The sequence below is a fragment of the Hypanus sabinus genome, chromosome 1, assembly GCF_030144855.1.
Source record: "Hypanus sabinus isolate sHypSab1 chromosome 1, sHypSab1.hap1, whole genome shotgun sequence".
In the NCBI taxonomy this organism is placed as follows: domain Eukaryota; kingdom Metazoa; phylum Chordata; class Chondrichthyes; order Myliobatiformes; family Dasyatidae; genus Hypanus; species Hypanus sabinus.
In genome coordinates this window covers 51942915-51961990 of record NC_082706.1, presented here as the reverse complement: position 1 = coordinate 51961990, position 19076 = coordinate 51942915, and positions in this window count along the sequence as shown.

The window sequence follows — 19076 nt, the reverse complement described above, 5'->3', positions numbered from 1 at the left end:
CCTGTGTGTTACTCCAGGACTAATCTCGGTCACTGTGTCCGCATGTGTTACTTCAGGACTAATCTCTGTCACTGTCTCCCTGTATGTTACTCCAGGATTAATCTCGGTCACGTTACCCCCAGTGTTACACCAGGGGTAAGCTCTGTCACTGTGTCCCAGAGTGTAACTCCCGAACTAATCTCTGTCAGTGTGTCACTGTGTGGTACTCCAGGACTAATCTCTGTCACATTACCCCGAGTGTTACTCCAGGAGTAATCTCTGTCACTGTGTCCCCATATGATAGTCCAGGAGTAACCTCTGCCACGGTGTCTCCAACAGTTACACCAGAACTAATCTCTGTCACAGTCCCTGTGTGTTACTGCAGGACTAATCTCTGTCACTGTCTCACCATGTATTACTGCAGAACTAATCTCTGTCACCGTGTCCCCGTGTGTTACTGCGGGACTATTCTCTGTCACTGTGTCCCCATGTGTTACTCCAGGACAAATCTCTGTCACTGCATCCACATCTGTTACTCCAGGACAAATCTGTGTCACCGTGTCTACAACTGTTACACCAGAACTAAACTCTGTCAATGTCCCTGTGTGTTACACCTCGACTAATCTCTGTCACTGTGTCCCTGTGTGTTACACCTGGTCTAATCTCTGTTACTGTGTCCCCGTGTTTTACACCAGAACTAATCTCTGTCACTGTGTCCCTGTGTGTTACTCCAGAACTAATCTCGGTCACTGTGACCCTGTGTGTTACTCCAGAACTAATCTCTGTCATTGAGCTCCATGTATTACGACAAGAGTAATCTCTGTCACTGCCTCCCTGCATGTTACTCCAGGAATAATCACTGTCACTGTGTTGCTGTGTGTTACTCCAGGACGAATCTCTGTCACTGTGTCCCTGTGTGTTGCTCTGTGTGTAATCTCTGTCACTGTGTCTCTGTGTGATACTCCAGGACTAATCTCTGTCACTGTGTCTCCGTGTGTTACTCCCGGACTAATCTCTGTCACTGTGTCCCCGTGTGTTATTCCAGGACTAATAACTGTACCTGTGTGTTACTCCAGGACTAATCTCTGTCACTGTGTGTTACTCCAGGACAAGTGTCTGTCGCTGTGTCCCCGTGTGTTACTCCAGGACTAATCTCTGTCACTGTGTCCCCGTCTGCTACTCCAGGACTAATCTCTGTACCTGTGTGTTACTCCAGGACTAATCTCTGTCACTGTGTGTTACTCCAGGCATAGTGTCTGTCACTGTGTCCCTGTGTGTTACTCCAGGACTAATATCTGTCACTGTCCCTGTGTGTTACTCCAGGACTAATCTCTGTCACTGTGTGTTACTCCAGGACAAGTGTCTGTCGCTGTGTCCCCGGGTGTTACTCCAGGACTAATCTCTGTCACTGTCTCCCTGTATGTTACTCCTGGACTAATCTCGGTCAAGCTACCCCCAATGTTACACGTGGAGTAAGCTCTGTCACTGTGTCCCAGAGTGTAACTCCAGAACTAATCTCCGTCACTGTGTCCCTGTGTGTTACTGCAGGACTAATCTCTGTCACTGTGTGTTACTCCAGGACAAGTGTCTGTCGTTGTGTCCCCGTGTGTTACTCCAGGACTAATCTCTGTCACTGTGTCCCCGTGTGCTACTCCAGGACTAATCTCTGTACCTGTGTGTTACTCCAGGACTAATCTCTGTCACTGTGTGTTACTCCAGGACTAGTGTCTGTCACTGTGTACTCCGTGTGTTACTCCAGGACTAATCTCTGTCACTGTGTCCCCGTGTGCTACTCCAGGACTAATCTCTGTACCTGTGTGTTACTCCAGGACTAATCTCTGTCACCGTGTCCCAGTGTGTTACTCCAGGACTAATCTCTGTCACTGTCTCCCCATGCATTACTGCAGAACTAATCTCTGTCACTGTGTCCCCGTGTGTTACTCCGGGACTAATCTCTGTCACTGTGTCCCCATGTGTTACTCCAGGACAAATCTGTGTCACCGTGTCTACAACTGTTACACCAGAAGTAAACTCTGTCTATGTCCCTGTGTGTTACACCTTGACTAATCTCTGTCACTGTGTCCCTTTGTGTTACTCCAGAACTAATCTCTGTCATTGAGCTCCATGTATTACGACAAGAGTAATCTCTGTCACTGCCTCCCTGCATGTTACTCCAGGAATAATCACTGTCACTGTGTCGCTGTGTGTTACTCCAGGACGAATCTCTGTCACTGTGTCCCTGTGTGTTGCTCTGTGTGTAATCTCTGTCACTGTGTCTCTGTGTGATACTCCAGGACTAATCTCTGTCACTGTGTCTCCGTGTGTTACTCCCGGACTAATCTCTGTCACTGTGTCCCCGTGTGTTATTCCAGGACTAATAACTGTACCTGTGTGTTACTCCAGGACTAATCTCTGTCACTGTGTGTTACTCCAGGACAAGTGTCTGTCGCTGTGTCCCCGTGTGTTACTCCAGGACTAATCTCTGTCACTGTGTCCCCGTCTGCTACTCCAGGACTAATCTCTGTACCTGTGTGTTACTCCAGGACTAATCTCTGTCACTGTGTGTTACTCCAGGCATAGTGTCTGTCACTGTGTCCCTGTGTGTTACTCCAGGACTAATATCTGTCACTGTCCCTGTGTGTTACTCCAGGACTAATCTCTGTCACTGTGTGTTACTCCAGGACAAGTGTCTGTCGCTGTGTCCCCGGGTGTTACTCCAGGACTAATCTCTGTCACTGTCTCCCTGTATGTTACTCCTGGACTAATCTCGGTCAAGCTACCCCCAATGTTACACGTGGAGTAAGCTCTGTCACTGTGTCCCAGAGTGTAACTCCAGAACTAATCTCCGTCACTGTGTCCCTGTGTGTTACTGCAGGACTAATCTCTGTCACTGTGTGTTACTCCAGGACAAGTGTCTGTCGTTGTGTCCCCGTGTGTTACTCCAGGACTAATCTCTGTCACTGTGTCCCCGTGTGCTACTCCAGGACTAATCTCTGTACCTGTGTGTTACTCCAGGACTAATCTCTGTCACTGTGTGTTACTCCAGGACTAGTGTCTGTCACTGTGTACTCCGTGTGTTACTCCAGGACTAATCTCTGTCACTGTGTCCCCGTGTGCTACTCCAAGACTAATCTCTGTACCTGTGTGTTACTCCAGGACTAATCTCTGTCACCGTGTCCCAGTGTGTTACTCCAGGACTAATCTCTGTCACTGTCTCCCCATGCATTACTGCAGAACTAATCTCTGTCACTGTGTCCCCGTGTGTTACTCCGGGACTAATCTCTGTCACTGTGTCCCCATGTGTTACTCCAGGACAAATCTGTGTCACCGTGTCTACAACTGTTACACCAGAAGTAAACTCTGTCTATGTCCCTGTGTGTTACACCTTGACTAATCTCTGTCACTGTGTCCCTGTGTGTTACACCTGGTGTAATCGCTGTTACTGTGTCCCCGTGTTTTACACCAGAACTAATCTCTGTCACTGTGTCCCTGTGTGTTACTCCAGAACTAATCTCGGTCACTGTGACCCTGTGTGTTACTCCAGAACTAATCTCTGTCATTGAGCTCCATGTATCACTACAAGAGTAATATCTGTCACTGTCCCCCTGTATGTTACTCAAAGACTAATCTCGGTCACGTTACCCCCTGTGTTACACCAGTTGTAAGCTCTGTCACTGTGTCCCATATTGTAATTCCAGAACTAATCACCGTCACTGTGTCCCTGTGTGTTACTCCAGGATTAATCTCTATCACTGTGTCCATGTGTGTTACTCCAGGACTAATCTCTGTCACTGTGTACCGGTGAGTTACTACAGGACCAATCTCTGTCACTGTGTCCCTCTGTGTTACTCCAGTACTAATCTCTGTCACTGTGCTCCTGTGTGTTGCTCCGGGACTAATCCCTGACACTGTTTTCCTCTGTGTTACTCCAGGACTAATCTCTGTCACTGTCTCCCCATGCATTACTGCAGAACTAATCTCTGTCACTGTGTCCCCGTGTGTTACTCCGGGACTAATCTCCGTTACTGTGTCCCCGTGTGCTACTCCAGGACTAATCTCTGTACCTGTGTGTTACTCCAGGACTAATCTCTGTCACTGTGTGTTACTCCAGGACTAGTGTCTGTCCTTGTGTCCCCGTGTGTTACTCCAGGACTAAAATCAGTCACTCTCCCTGTGTGTTACTCCAGGACTAATCTCTGTCACTGTAACCCTGTGTGTTACTCCAGGACTAATCTCGGTCACTGTGTCCGCATGTGTTACTTCAGTACTAATCTCTGTCACTGTGTCCCTGTGTGTTACTCCAGAACTAATCTCAGTCACTGTGACGCTGTGTGTTACTCCAGAACTAATCTCTTTCATTGAGCTCCAAGTATTACGACAAGAGTAATCTCTGTCACTGCTTCCCTGCACGTTACTCCAGGAAGAATCACTGTCACTGTGTCCCTGTGTGTTACTCCAGGACTAATCTCTTTCACTGTGTCCATGTGTGTTGCTCCGGGTGTAATCTCTGTCACTGTGTCTCTGTGTGATACTCCAGGACTAATTTCTGTCACTGTGACCCTGAGTGTTACTCCAGGACTAACATCTGTCACCATGTCCCCACGTGTTAGTCCATGACTAATCTCTCTCACTGTGCCCCCTATTGTTACTCCAAAAACTAAATACAGTCACTGTGTCCCTGTGTGTTACTCCAGGACTAATCTCTGTCACTGTGTTCCTGTGTGTTACTCCAGGACTAATCTCTGTCACTGTGATCCTGTGTGTTACTCCAGGACTAACATCTGTCACCATGTCCCCACGTGTTACTCCAGGACTAAACTCTGTCACTGTGTCCCCACGTGTTACTCCAGGACTAAACTCTGTCACTGTTTCCCTGTGTGATAGTCCAGGAGTAATCTCTGCCACGGTGTCTGCAACAGTTACACCAGAACTAATCTCTGTCACAGTCCCTGTGTGTTACTGCAGGACTAATCTCTGTCACTGTCTCACCATGTATTACTGCAGAACTATTCTCTGCCACTGTGTCCCAATGTGTTACTCCAGGACAAATCTCTGTCACTGCATCCACATCTGTTACTCCAGGACAAATCTGTGTCACCATGTCTACAACTGTTACACCAGAACTAAACTCTGTCAATGTCCCTGTGTGCTACACCTGGACTAATCTCTGTCACTGTGTCCCTGTGTGTTACACTTGGTCAAATCTCTGTTACTGTGTCCCCCGTGTTTTACACCAGAACTAATCTCTGTCACTGTGTCCCTGTGTGTTACTCCAGAACTAATCTCGGTGACTGTGACCCTGTGTGTTACTCCAGAAGTAATCTCTGTCATTGAGCTCCATGTATTACGACAAGAGTAATCTCTGTCACTGACTCCCTGCATGTTACTCCAGGACTAATCACTGTCACTGTGTCCCTGTGTGTTACTCCAGGACTAATCTCTGTCACTGTGTCCCTGTGTGTTGCTCTGTGTGTAATCTCTGTCACTGTGTCCCTGTGTGTTGCTCCGGGTGTAATCTCTGTCACTGTGTCTCTGTGAGATACTCCAGGACTAATCTCTGTCACTGTGTCCCCGTGTGTTACTCCAGGACTAATAACTGTACCTGTGTGTTACTCCATGACTAATCTCTGTCACTGTGTGTTACTCCAGGACAAGTGTCTGTCGCTGTGTCCCCGTGTGTTAATCCAGGACTAATCTCTGTCACTGTGTCCCCGTCTGCTACTCCAGGACTAATCTCTGTCACAGTGTGTTACTCCAGTACTAGTGTCTGTCACTGTGTCCGCGTGTGTTACTCCAGGACTAATCTCTGTCACCTTGTCCCTGTGTGTTACTCCAGCACTAATATCTGTCACTGTCCCTGTGTGTTACTCCGGGACTAATCTCTGTCACTGTGTGTTACTCCAGGACAAGTGTCTGTCGCTGTGTCCCCGGGTGTTACTCCAGGACTAATCTCTGTCACTGTCTCCCTGTATGTTACTCCTGGACTAATCTCGGTCAAGTTACCCCCAGTGTTACACCAGGAGTATGCTCTGTCACTGTGTCCCAGAGTGTAACTCCAGAACTAATCTCCGTCACTGTGTCCCTGTGTGTTACTGCAGGACTAATCTCTGTCACTGTGTGTTACTCCAGGCCAAGTGTCTGTCGTTGTGTCCCCGTGTGTTACTCCAGGACTAATCTCTGTCACTGTGTGTTACTCTAGGACTAGTGTCTGTCACTGTGTACTCCGTGTGTTACTCCAGGACTAATCTCTGTCACTGTGTCCCCGTCTGCTACTACAGGACTAATCTCTGTACCTGTGTGTTACTCCAGGACTAATCTCTGTCACCGTGTCCCAGTGTGTTACTCCAGGACTAATCTCTGTCACTGTCTCCCCAAGCATTACTGCAGAACTAATTTCTGTCACTGTGTCCCCGTGTGTTACTCCGGGACTAATCTCTGTCACTGTGTCCCCATGTGTTACTCCAGGACAAATCTCTGTCACTGCGTCCACATCTGTTACTCCAGGAGAAATCTGTGTCACCGTGTCTACAACTGTTACACCAGAAGTAAACTCTGTCAATGTCCCTGTGTGTTACACCTTGACTAATCTCTGTCACTGTGTCCCTGTGTGTTACACCTGGTCTAATCGCTGTTACTCTGTCCCCGTGTTTTACACCAGAATTAATCTCTGTCACTGTGTCCCTGTGTGTTACTCCAGAACTAATCTCGGTCACTGTGACCCTGTGTGTTACTCCAGAACTAATCTCTGTCATTGAGCTCCATGTATCACTACAAGAGTAATATCTGTCACTGTCCCCCTGTATGGTACTCAAGGACTAATCTCGGTCACGTTACCCCTGTGTTACACCAGGAGTAAGCTCTGTCAGTGTGTCCAATATTGAAATTCCAGAACTAATCACCATCACTGTGTCCCTGTGTGTTACTCCAGGATTAATCTCTATCACTGTGTCCATGTGTGTTACTCCAGGACTACTCTCTGTCACTGTGTACCGGTGAGTTACTACAGGACCAATCTCTGTCACTGTGTCCCTTTGTGTTACTCCGGTACTAATCTCTGTCACTGTGCTCCTGTGCGTTGCTCCGGGACTAATCCCTGACACTGTGTTCCTGTGTGTTACTCCAGGACTAATCTCTGTCACAGTGATCCTGTGTGTTACTCCAGGACTAACATCTATCACCATGTCCCCACGTGTTACTCCTGGACTAAACTCTGTCACTGTGTCCCCACGTGTTACTCCAGGACTAAACTCTGTCACTGTTTCCCCGTGTGATAGTCCAGGAGTAATCTCTGCCACGGTGTCTGCAACAGTTACACCAGAACTAATCTCTGTCACAGTCCCTGTGTGTTACTGCAGGACTAATCTCTGTCACTGTCTCACCATGTATTACTGCAGAACTAATCTCTGTCACTGTGTCCCGCTGTGTTACAACTGGTCTAATCGCTGTTACTGTGTCCCCGTGATTTACACCAGAACTAATCTCTGTCACTGTGTCCCTGTGTGTTACTCCAGAACTAATCTCGGTCACTGTGACCCTGTGTGTTACTCCAGAACTAATCTCTGTCATTGAGCTCCATGTATTACGACAAGAGTAATCTCTGTCACTGCTTCCCTGCATGTTACTCCAGGACTAATCACTGTCACTGTTTCCCTGTGTGTTACTCCAGGACTAATCTCTTTCACTGTGTCCCTGTGTGTTGCTCCGGGTGCAATCTCTGTCACTGTGTCTCTGTGTGATACTCCCGGACAATTCTCTGTCACTGTGACCATGAGTGTTACTCCAGGACTAACATCTGTCACCATGTCCCCACGTGTTAATCCAGGACTTATCTATCTCACTGTGCCCTCTAGTGTTACTCCAAAAACTAAATACAGTCACTGTGTCCCTGTGTGTTGCTCCGGGACTAATCCCTGTCACTGTGTTCCTGTGTGTTACTCCAGGACTAATCTCTGTCACTGTGCTCCTGTGGTTTGCTCCGAGACTAATCTCTGTCACTGTGCCCCATGTGTTACTTCAGGACTAATCTCAGTCACGTTACCCCCAGTGTTACACCAGGAGTAAGCTCTATCACTGTGTCCCAGAGTGTAATTACGGAACTAATCTCTCTCACTGTGTCCCAGAGTGTAACTCCAGAACTAATCTATGTCACTGTGTCCCTGTGTGTGACTCCAGGACTAATCTCTGTCACTGTGTCCCTGTGTGTGACTCCAGGATTAATCTCTATCACTGTATCCATGTGTGTTACTCCAAGTCTAATCTCTGTCACTGTGTACCTGTGAGTTACTCCAGGGCTATTCTCTGTCACTGTGTCCCTCTGTGTTACTCCAGGACTAATCTCTGTCACTGTGTCCCCTTGTGTTACTCCCGAACTAATATCTGTCACTGTGCCCCTGTGTGTTTTTCCAGGACTAATCTCTGTCACTGTCTCCCGGTGTGTTACTTCAGGACTGATCTCTGTCACTGTGTCCCAAATATGTTTCTCTGGGACTAATCTCCGTCACTGTCACTCCAACTGTTACTCCAGAGCTAATCTCTGTCACTGACGCTGTGTGTTACTCCAGGACTAATCACTGTCACTGTGTCCCCATGTGATAGTCCAGGAGTAATCTCTGCAATGGTGTCTCCAACAGTTACACCAGAACTAATCTCTGTCAGAGTCCCTGTGTGTTACTGCAGGAGTAATCTCTGTCACTGTCTCCCCATGTATTACTCCAGGACAAATCTCTGTCACTGCGTCCACATCTGTTACTCCAGGACAAATCTGTGTCACCGTGTCTACAACTGTTACAACAGAACTAAACTCTGTCAATGTCCCTGTGTGTTACAGCTGGTCTAATCGCTGTTACTGTGTCCCCGTGTTTTACACCAGAACTAATCTCTGTCACTGTGTCCCTGTGTGTTACTCCAGAACTAATCTCGGTCACTGTGTCCCTGTGTGTTACTCCAGAACTAATCTCGGTCATTGAGCTCCATGTATTACGACAAGAGTAATCTCTGTCACTGCCTCCCTGCATGTTACTCCTGGACTAATCACTGTCACTGTGTCTCTGTGTGTTACTCCAGGACTAATCTCTGCCACTGTGTCCCTGTGTGTTGCTCCGGGTGTAATCTCTGTCACTGTGTCTCTGTGTGATACTCCAGGACTAATCTCTGTCACTGTGTCCCTCTGTGTTACAACTGGTCTAATCGCTGTTACTGTGTCCCCGTGATTTACACCAGAACTAATCTATGTCACTGTGTCCCTGTGTGTGACTCCAGGACTAATCTCTGTCACTGTGTCCCTGTGTGTGACTCCAGGATTAATCTCTATCACTGTATCCATGTGTGTTACTCCAAGTCTAATCTCTGTCACTGTGTACCTGTGAGTTACTCCAGGGCTATTCTCTGTCACTGTGTCCCTCTGTGTTACTCCAGGACTAATCTCTGTCACTGTGTCCCCTTGTGTTACTCCCGAACTAATATCTGTCACTGTGCCCCTGTGTGTTTTTCCAGGACTAATCTCTGTCACTGTCTCCCGGTGTGTTACTTCAGGACTGATCTCTGTCACTGTGTCCCAAATATGTTTCTCTGGGACTAATCTCCGTCACTGTCACTCCAACTGTTACTCCAGAGCTAATCTCTGTCACTGACGCTGTGTGTTACTCCAGGACTAATCACTGTCACTGTGTCCCCATGTGATAGTCCAGGAGTAATCTCTGCAATGGTGTCTCCAACAGTTACACCAGAACTAATCTCTGTCAGAGTCCCTGTGTGTTACTGCAGGAGTAATCTCTGTCACTGTCTCCCCATGTATTACTCCAGGACAAATCTCTGTCACTGCGTCCACATCTGTTACTCCAGGACAAATCTGTGTCACCGTGTCTACAACTGTTACAACAGAACTAAACTCTGTCAATGTCCCTGTGTGTTACAGCTGGTCTAATCGCTGTTACTGTGTCCCCGTGTTTTACACCAGAACTAATCTCTGTCACTGTGTCCCTGTGTGTTACTCCAGAACTAATCTCGGTCACTGTGTCCCTGTGTGTTACTCCAGAACTAATCTCGGTCATTGAGCTCCATGTATTACGACAAGAGTAATCTCTGTCACTGCCTCCCTGCATGTTACTCCAGGAATAATCACTGTCACTGTGTCCCTGTGTGTTACTCCAGGACTAATCTCTGTCACTGTGTCCCTGTGTGTTGCTCCGGGTGTAATCTCTGTCACTGTGTCTCTGTGTGATACTCCAGGACTAATCTCTGTCACTGTGTCCCTCTGTGTTACAACTGGTCTAATCGCTGTTACTGTGTCCCCGTGATTTACACCAGAACTAATCTCTGTCACTGTGTCCCTGTGTGTTACTCCAGAACTAATCTCGGTCACTGTGACCCTGTGTGTTACTCCAGAACTAATCTCTGTCATTGAGCTCCATGTATTACGACAAGAGTAATCTCTGTCACTGCTTCCCTGCATGTAACTCCAGAACTAATCTATGTCACTGTGTCCCTGTGTGTGACTCCAGGACTAATCTCTGTCACTGTGTCCCTGTGTGTGACTCTAGGATTAATCTCTATCACTGTATCCATGTGTGTTACTCCAAGTCTAATCTCTGTCACTGTGTACCTTTGAGTTACTCCAAGGCTAATCTCTGTCACTGTGTCCCTCTGTGTTACTCCAGGACTAATCTCTGTCACTGTGTCCCCTTGTGTTACTCCCGAACTAATATCTGTCACTGTGCCCCTGTGTGTTTTTCCAGGACTAATCTCTGTCACTGTGTCCCTGTGTGTTACTCCTGGATGAATCTTAGTCACTGTCCCTGTGTGTTGCTCTAGGATGAATCTCTGTTACCGTCCCTGTGTGTTACTCCAGAAGAACCTCTGTCACTGTCCCCATGTGTTACTCCAGGACTAATCTCTGTCACTGTGTCCCAAATATGTTTCTCCGGGAATAATCTCTGTCACTGTGTCCACGTGTGTTACTCCAGGACTAATCTCTTTCACTGTTTCCTTGTGTGTTACTCCAGGACTAATCTCTGTCATTGTGTCCCTGTGTGTTGCTCCTGGTCTAATCTCTGTCACTGTGCCGCATATGTTACTTCAGGACTAATCTCTGTCACTGTGTCCCTCATATGTTTCTCCGGGACTAATCTCTGTCACTGTGCCCCCGTGTGTTACTCCAAAAACTAATCACAGTCACTGTGTCCCTGTGTGTTACTCCAGGGCTAATCTCTGTCACTGTGCTCCTGTGTGTTGCTCCGGGACTAATTTCTGTCACTGTGCCCCTTGTGTTACTTCAGGACTAATCTCTGTCACTGTCTCCCTGTATGTTACTCCAGGACTAATTTCGGTCACGTTACCCCCAGTGTTACACCAGGAGTAAGCTCTGTCACTGTATCCCAGAGTGTAATTCCGGAACTAATCTCTGTCAGTGTGTCACTGTGTGTTACTCCGGGGTAATCTCTGTCACATTACCCCGAGTGTTACTCCAGTAGTAATCTCTGTCACTGTGACCCAGAGTGTAACTCCAGGACCAATCTCTGTCACTGTGTTCCTGTGTGTTACTCTGGGACTAATCTCTGTCACTGTGTCCCTTTGTGTTACTCCAGGACTAATCTCTGTCACTGTGTCCCTGTGTGTTCCTCCTGGTCTAATCTCTGTCACTGTGCCACATGTGTTACTTCAGGACTGATCTCTGTCACTGTGTACCAAATATGTTTCTCCGGGACTAATCTCCGTCACTGTCACTCCAACTGTTACTCCAGAGCTAATCTCTGTCACTGACGCTGTGTGTTACTCCAGGACTAATCACTGTCACTGTGTCCCCATGTGATAGTCCAGGAGTAATCTCTGCAACGGTGTCTCCAACAGTTACACCAGAACTAATCTCTGTCAGAGTCCCTGTGTGTTACTGCAGGAGTAATCTCTGTCACTGTCTCCCCATGTATTACTCCAGGACAAATCTCTGTCACTGCGTCCACATCTGTTACTCCAGGACAAATCTGTGTCACCGTGTCTACAACTGTTACAACAGAACTAAACTCTGTCAATGTCCCTGTGTGTTACAGCTGGTCTAATCGCTGTTACTGTGTCCCCGTGTTTTACACCAGAACTAATCTCTGTCACTGTGTCGCTGTGTGTTACTCCAGAACTAATCTCGGTCACTGTGCCCCTGTGTGTTACTCCAGAACTAATCTCGGTCATTCAGCTCCATGTATTACGACAAGAGTAATCTCTGTCACTGCCTCCCTGCATGTTACTCCTGGACTAATCACTGTCACTGTGTCTCTGTGTGTTACTCCAGGACTAATCTCTGCCACTGTGTCCCTGTGTGTTGCTCCGGGTGTAATCTCTGTCACTGTGTCTCTGTGTGATACTCCAGGACTAATCTCTGTCACTGTGTCCCTCTGTGTTACAACTGGTCTAATCGCTGTTACTGTGTCCCCGTGATTTACACCAGAACTAATCTCTGTCACTGTGTCCCTGTGTGTTACTCCAGAACTAATCTCGGTCACTGTGACCCTGTGTGTTACTCCAGAACTAATCTCTGTCATTGAGCTCCATGTATTACGACAAGAGTAATCTCTGTCACTGCTTCCCTGCATGTAACTCCAGAACTAATCTATGTCACTGTGTCCCTGTGTGTGACTCCAGGACTAATCTCTGTCACTGTGTCCCTGTGTGTGACTCTAGGATTAATCTCTATCACTGTATCCATGTGTGTTACTCCAAGTCTAATCTCTGTCACTGTGTACCTGTGAGTTACTCCAGGGCTAATCTCTGTCACTGTGTCCCTCTGTGTTACTCCAGGACTAATCTCTGTCACTGTGTCCCCTTGTGTTACTCCCGAACTAATATCTGTCACTGTGCCCCTGTGTGTTTTTCCAGGACTAATCTCTGTCACTGTGTCCCTGTGTGTTACTCCTGGATGAATCTTAGTCACTGTCCCTGTGTGTTGCTCTAGGATGAACCTCTGTCACTGTCCCCATGTGTTACTCCAGGACTAATCTCTGTCACTGTGTCCCAAATATGTTTCTCCGGGAATAATCTCTGTCACTGTGTCCACGTGTGTTACTCCAGGACTAATCTCTTTCACTGTTTCCTTGTGTGTTACTCCAGGACTAATCTCTGTCATTGTGTCCCTGTGTGTTGCTCCTGGTCTAATCTCTGTCACTGTGCCGCATATGTTACTTCAGGACTAATCTCTGTCACTGTGTCCCTCATATGTTTCTCCGGGACTAATCTCTGTCACTGTCTCCCTGTATGTTACTCCAGGACTAATTTTGGTCACGTTACCCCCAGTGTTACACCAGGAGTAAGCTCTGTCACTGTATCCCAGAGTGTAATTCCGGAACTAATCTCTGTCAGTGTGTCACTGTGTGTTACTCCGGGGTAATCTCTGTCACATTACCCCGAGTGTTACTCCAGTAGTAATCTCTGTCACTGTGACCCAGAGTGTAACTCCAGGACCAATCTCTGTCACTGTGTTCCTGTGTGTTACTCCGGGACTAATCTCTGTCACTGTGCTCCTGTGTGTTGCTCCGGGACTAATTTCTGTCACTGTGCCCCTTGTGTTACTTCAGGACTAATCTCTGTCACTGTCTCCCTGTATGTTACTCCAGGACTAATTTTGGTCACGTTACCCCCAGTGTTACACCAGGAGTAAGCTCTGTCACTGTATCCCAGAGTGTAATTCCGGAACTAATCTCTGTCAGTGTGTCACTGTGTGTTACTCCGGGGTAATCTCTGTCACATTACCCCGAGTGTTACTCCAGTAGTAATCTCTGTCACTGTGACCCAGAGTGTAACTCCAGGACCAATCTCTGTCACTGTGTTCCTGTGTGTTACTCCGGGACTAATCTCTGTCACTGTGTCCCTGTGTGTTCCTCCTGGTCTAATCTCTGTCACTGTGCCACATGTGTTACTTCAGGACTGATCTCTGTCACTGTGTCCCAAATATGTTTCTCCGGGACTAATCTCCGTCACTGTCACTCCAACTGTTACTCCAGAGCTAATCTCTGTCACTGACGCTGTGTGTTACTCCAGGACTAATCTCTGTCACTGTGTCCCCATGTGATAGTCCAGGAGTAATCTCTGCAACGGTGTCTCCAACAGTTACACCAGAACTAATCTCTGTCAGAGTCCCTGTGTGTTACTGCAGGAGTAATCTCTGTCACTGTCTCCCCATGTATTACTGCAGAACTAATCTCTGTCACCGTGTCCACGAGTGTTACTCCGGGACTAATCTCTGTCACTGTGTCCCCATGTGTTACTCCAGGACAAATCTCGGTCACTGCGTCCACATCTGTTACTCCAGGACAAATCTGTGTCACCGTGTCTACAACTGTTACAACAGAACTAAACTCTGTCAATGACCCTGTGTGTTACAGCTGGTCTAATCGCTGTTACTGTGTCCCCGTGTTTTACACCAGAACTAATCTCTGTCACTGTGTCCCTGTGTGTAACTCCAGAACTAATCTCGGTCACTGTGTCCCTGTGTGTTACTCCAGAACTAATCTCGGTCATTGAGCTCCATGTATTACGACAAGAGTAATCTCTGTCACTGCCTCCCTGCATGTTACTCCTGGACTAATCACTGTCACTGTGTCTCTGTGTGTTACTCCAGGACTAATCTCTGCCACTGTGTCCCTGTGTGTTGCTCCGGGTGTAATCTCTGTCACTGTGTCTCTGTGTGATACTCCAGGACTAATCTCTGTCACTGTGTCCCCGTGTGTTACTCCAGGACTAATCTCTGTACCTGTGTGTTACTCCAGGACTAATGTCTGTCTCTGTGTGTTACTCCAGGACTAGTGTCTGTCGCTGTATCCCCGTGTGTTACTCCAGGACTAATCTCTGTCACTGTGTCCCCGTGTGCTACTCCAGGACTAATCTTTGTCACTGTGTGTTACTCCAGGACTAGTGTCTGTCCTTGTGTCCCTGTGTGTTACTCCAGGACTAATCTCTGTCACCGTGTCCCTGTGTGTTACTCCAGGACTAAAATCTGTCACTGTCCCTGTGTGTTACCCCAGGACTAATCTCTGTTACTGTGACCCTGTGTGTTACTCCAGGACTAATCTCGGTCACGTTACCCCCAGTGTTACACCAGGAGTAAGCTCTGTCACTGTGTCCCAGAGTGTAACTCCCGAACTAATCTCTGTCAGTGTGTCACTGTGTGTTACTCCAGGACTAATCTTTGTCACATTACCCCGAGTGTTACTCCAGGAGTAATCTCTGTCACTGTCACTCCAACTGTTACTCCAGAGATAATCGCTGTCACTGACGCTGTGTGTTACTCCAGGACTAATCTCTGTCACTGTGATCCTGTGTGTTACTCCAGGACTAACATCTGTCACCATGTCCCCACGTGTTACTCCAGGACTAAACTCTGTCCCTGTGTCCCCATGTGATAGTCCAGGAGTAATCTCTGCCACGGTGTCTCCAACAGTTACACCAGAACTAATCTCTGTCACAGTCCCTGTGTGTTACTGCAGGACTATTCTCTGTCACTGTGTCCCCATGTGTTACTCCAGGACAAATCTCTGTCACTGCATCCACATCTGTTACTCCAGGACAAATCTGTGTCACCGTGTCTACAACTGTTACACCAGAACTAAACTCTGTCAATGTCCCTGTGTGTTACACCTGGTCTAATCTCTGTCACTGTGTCCCTGTGTGTTACACCTGGTCTAATCGCTGTTACTGTGTCCCCATGATTTACACCAGAACTAATCTCTGTCACTGTGTCTCTGTGTGTTACTCCAGAACTAATCTCGGTCACTGTGTCCCTGTGTGTTACTCCAGAACTAATCTCTGTCATTGAGCTCCATGTCTTACGACAAGAGTAATCTCTGTCACTGCCTCCCTGCATGTTACTCCTGGACTAATCACTGTCACTGTGTCTCTGTGTGTTACTCCAGGACTAATCTCTGTCACTGTGTCCCTGTGTGTTGCTCCGGGTGTAATCTCTGTCACAGTGTCTCTGTGTGATACTCCAGGACTAATCTCTGTCACTGTGTCTCCGTGTGTTACTCCAGGACTAATCTCTGTCACTGTGTCCCCGTGTGTTACTCCAGGACTAATCTCTGTACTGTGTGTTACTCCAGGACTAATCTCTGTCACAGTCCCTGTGTGTTACTGCAGGACTAATCTCTGTCACTGTCTCACCATGTATTACTGCAGAACTAATCTCTGTCACCGTGTCCCCGTGTGTTACTGTGGGACTACTCTCTGTCACTGTGTCCGCATGTGTTACTCCAGGACAAATCTCTGTCACTGCATCCACATCTGTTACTCCAGGACAAATCTGTGTCACCGTGTCTACAACTGTTACACCAGAACTAAACTCTGTCAATCTCCCTGTGTGTTACACCTGGACTAATCTCTGTCACTGTGTCCCTGTGTGTTACACCTGGTCTAATCTCTGTTACTGTGTCCCCATGTTTTACACCAGAACTAATCTCTGTCACTGTGTCCCTGTGTGTTACTCCTGAACTAATCTCTGTCACTGTGTCTCTGTGTGATACTCCAGGACTAATCTCTGTCACTGTGTCTCCGTGTGTTACTCCAGGACTAATCTCTGTCACTGTGTCCCCGTGTGTTACTCCAGAACTAATCTCTGTCACTGTGTCCCTGTGTGTTACTCCAGAACTAATCTCGGTCACTGTGTCCATGTGTGTTACTCCAGAACTAATCTCTGTCATTGAGCACCATGTATTACGACAAGAGTAATCTCTGTCACTGCCTCCCTGCATGTTACTCCAGGACTAATCTCTGTCACAGTGTCCCTGTGTGTTACTCCAGGACTAATCTTTGTCACTGTCCCTGTGTGTTACTCCAGGACTAATCTCTGTCACTGTGACCCTGTGTGTTACTCCAGGACTAATCTCGGTCACTGTATCCGCAGGTGTTACTTCAGGACTAATCTCTGTCACTGTCTCCCAGTATGTTACTCCAGGACTAATCTCGGTCAGTTACACCAGGAGAAAGCTCTGTCACTGTATCCCAGAGTGTAACTCCCGAACTAATCTCTGTCACTCTGTCCCTGTGTGTTACTCCAGAACTAATCTCGGTCACTGTGTCCCTGTGTGTTACTCCAGAACTAATCTCTGTCATTGAGCTCCATGTATTACGACAAGAGTAATCTCTGTCACTGCCTCCCTGCATGTTACTCCTGGAATAATCACTGTCATTGTGTCTCTGTGTGTTACTCCAGGACTAATCTCTGTCACTGTGTCCCTGTGTGTTGCTCCGGGTGTAAATTCTGTCACTGTGTCTCTGTGTGATACTCCAGGACTAATCTCTGTCTCTGTGTGTTACTCCAGGACTAATCTCTGTCACTGTGACCCTGTGTGTTACTCCAGGACTAATATTGGTCACTGTATCCGCAGGTGTTACTTCAGGACTAATCTCTGTCACTGTCTCCCTGTATGTTACTCCAGGACTAATCTTTGTCACATTACCGCGAGTGTTACTCCAGGCGTAATCTCTGTCACTGTCACTCCAACTGTTACTCCAGAGCTAATCTCTGTCACTGACGCTGTGTGTTACTCCAGGACTAATCTCTGTCACTGTGATCCTGTGTGTTACTCCAGGACTAACATCTGTCACCATGTCCCCAAGTGTTACTCCAGGACTAAACTCTGTCACTGTGTCCCCATGTGAGAGTCCAGGAGTAATCTCTGCCACGGTGTCTCCAACAGTTACACCAGAACTAATCTCTGTCACAGTCCCTGTGTGTTACTGCAGGAGTAATCTCTGTCACTGTCTCCCCATGTATTACTGCAGAACTAATCTCTGTCACCGTGTCCCCGTGTGTTACTGCGGGACTATTCTCTGTCACTGTGTCCCCATGTGTTACTCCAGGACTAATCTCTGTCACTGTGATCCTGTGTGTTACTCCAGGACTAACATCTGTCACCATGTCCCCACGTGTTACTCCAGGACTAAACTCTGTCCCTGTGTCCCCATGTGATAGTCCAGGAGTAATCTCTGCCACGGTGTCTCCAACAGTTACACCAGAACTAATCTCTGTCACAGTCCCTGTGTGTTACTGCAGGACTATTCTCTGTCACTGTGTCCCCATGTGTTACTCCAGGACAAATCTCTGTCACTGCATCCACATCTGTTACTCCAGGACAAATCTGTGTCACCGTGTCTACAACTGTTACACCAGAACTAAACTCTGTCAATGTCCCTGTGTGTTACACCTGGTCTAATCTCTGTCACTGTGTCCCTGTGTGTTACACCTGGTCTAATCGCTGTTACTGTGTCCCCATGATTTACACCAGAACTAATCTCTGTCACTGTGTCTCTGTGTGTTACTCCAGAACTAATCTCGGTCACTGTGTCCCTGTGTGTTACTCCAGAACTAATCTCTGTCATTGAGCTCCATGTCTTACGACAAGAGTAATCTCTGTCACTGCCTCCCTGCATGTTACTCCTGGACTAATCACTGTCACTGTGTCTCTGTGTGTTACTCCAGGACTAATCTCTGTCACTGTGTCCCTGTGTGTTGCTCCGGGTGTAATCTCTGTCACAGTGTCTCTGTGTGATACTCCAGGACTAATCTCTGTCACTGTGTCTCCGTGTGTTACTCCAGGACTAATCTCTGTCACTGTGTCCCCGTGTGTTACTCCAGGACTAATCTCTGTACTGTGTGTTACTCCAGGACTAATCTCTGTCACAGTCCCTGTGTGTTACTGCAGGACTAATCTCTGTCACTGTCTCACCATGTATTACTGCAGAACTAATCTCTGTCACCGTGTCCCCGTGTGTTACTGTGGGACTACTCTCTGTCACTGTGTCCGCATGTGTTACTCCAGGACAAATCTCTGTCACTGCATCCACATCTGTTACTCCAGGACAAATCTGTGTCACCGTGTCTACAACTGTTACACCAGAACTAAACTCTGTCAATCTCCCTGTGTGTTACACCTGGACTAATCTCTGTCACTGTGTCCCTGTGTGTTACACCTGGTCTAATCTCTGTTACTGTGTCCCCATGTTTTACACCAGAACTAATCTCTGTCACTGTGTCCCTGTGTGTTACTCCTGAACTAATCTCTGTCACTGTGTCTCTGTGTGATACTCCAGGACTAATCTCTGTCACTGTGTCTCCGTGTGTT